The following is a 977-nucleotide window of genomic DNA, read 5'->3' as shown; positions in this document are numbered from 1 at the left end:
CCCCCAATAGCACAGCGATATGTCTGCGGACTTACAACGCTAGAATCCGGGTTTCGATACACGTGGTGGGCTGAGCACAGATAGCCCATTGTGTAGCTTTGTGCTTAATTACAAACAAAACAAAACAAACTTACTATGTAATATATATTGCATACACTATTTTAGCTTTTCATAGTAATTATATGATACACAAGCCAGTGTTTAGTAAGATCCACGAGGTTTGTGTTTTCAAGGTCAAAATTCCCGTTTATAATTTTCTGTACAACTATTTGTGTTTGATTTGTAAATTGGTGCTTCGCCCGAAACTGTACAAATGTCATTGAGCAGAGCCAATATGTTGTTCTATATCGACATACTTAACTCAATATACGGAAGGTTTACTTGAACATAAACAGTGTTTTAAACATCGTTTAACTCGTTATTTTACAAGTTCTCTTTAACATTTTTGTAGATCACAAACAATATTTTATCCAGTAATAAAGTGCTTTTAATTCAGATGGCAAAAAAAAAAACTTGTTTTTTAGTGTGTAATCAAAACAAATATGAAAATTATGTAGTTACTGAAAACAAATTATAATTATTAGGTTTAAATTAAGCTTGATACAAAATATATTCAGAAAAATATCGTCGATTTCATCATGCTTGGAGACGGGTAATGAAGAAAAACTTTAATATAAGTTTAACATAACAGCAAATGTACAAGGTTTTGATGACATTGATGTACATTTGTTGTTATGTTAAACTTATATTAAAGTTTTTCTTCGTTACCCATTCAAGCCGTCTCCAAGCGTTATTGGTCTCCAAGTGGGTTCCTCGTCATCGAATCGTCGATATCAGTGTAGGCCTAGGATACGAGTGTAAGTTGCATTTAGTCAACGGTTTTACCGCCGTCCATTGGTGTTTTATGTTATTTTCGTGGCTGTATAACTGATTCAGAGTTAAATAACCCAGTTCACATCAGGTGTAACAGACAAAAA

At 33.4% G+C, this 977-nt stretch overlaps 1 protein-coding gene across 1 annotated transcript in view; it reads left to right on the top strand.

Moving 5' to 3' along the window:
• The first annotated feature begins 776 nt into the window (after nt 1-776).
• LOC106461401 (mitogen-activated protein kinase kinase kinase 1-like) overlaps nt 777-977 on the top strand; it is a 44,241-nt gene continuing 44,040 nt past the window's right edge. The window contains exon 1 of the mRNA XM_013921221.2: nt 777-857. The gene's annotated coding sequence lies outside the window, so the exon portion shown is untranslated. The remainder of the gene's footprint in view (nt 858-977) is intronic.

This window comes from Limulus polyphemus, unplaced genomic scaffold, assembly GCF_000517525.1.
Source record: "Limulus polyphemus unplaced genomic scaffold, Limulus_polyphemus-2.1.2 Scaffold951, whole genome shotgun sequence".
In the NCBI taxonomy this organism is placed as follows: Eukaryota; Metazoa; Arthropoda; class Merostomata; order Xiphosura; family Limulidae; genus Limulus; species Limulus polyphemus.
Note: the sequence above shows the minus strand (reverse complement) of the source record. Positions and strands in the feature narration are given on the sequence as shown.